Here is a 467-nt window from a genome sequence, read left to right as displayed (position 1 = left end):
CCCTCTGAGACGTTCCCAGACTCCCCTCTGAGACGTTCCCAGACTCCTCTCTGAGAAGACAAACGGTTGACTTCACATTCATCCAACCTTTGTTTCTGCAGGTTGGTCCCAGTGAGCCCCCAGGACTCGTCTACAACAGAGACCGACTTAACAAAGAGTGACGACAGCAATACGATCATGAAAGATGCACACACGTTAAAATGTTTAACAAGTTAAGATCAAATGGCAACCGAAAGGAAAAGGAGCTAAAGAACCGATTATAAGGCGAATGTAGAAAACTAAAACCAGGAACTAGTCTGCGTTGGTTCCTGCAGGAACTTAACAGATCCATGTTCTGTAGCACTTTCAACTGGATATAACTTAACATCAGTACGATGAAGACATCCATGACCTTTGACATGACGTCCCCCACCGGGTCTGCTGGGGGGTTCAGGTACCTGGAGGCTTGTAGTGGGTCTGCTGGGGGG

General features: G+C 47.8%; 1 protein-coding gene across 1 annotated transcript in view; it reads left to right on the top strand.

Annotated features, from left to right (window-relative positions):
* Positions 1-467, top strand: part of LOC119409778 (CREB-regulated transcription coactivator 2) — a gene marked incomplete in the record, with an annotated part of 35,578 nt that overhangs the window by 8,514 nt on the left and 26,597 nt on the right.

Source organism: Nematolebias whitei, chromosome 5, assembly GCF_014905685.2.
Source record: "Nematolebias whitei isolate Nwh7 chromosome 5, NemWhi1, whole genome shotgun sequence".
Classification (NCBI taxonomy): domain Eukaryota; kingdom Metazoa; phylum Chordata; class Actinopteri; order Cyprinodontiformes; family Rivulidae; genus Nematolebias; species Nematolebias whitei.
Note: the sequence above shows the minus strand (reverse complement) of the source record. Positions and strands in the feature narration are given on the sequence as shown.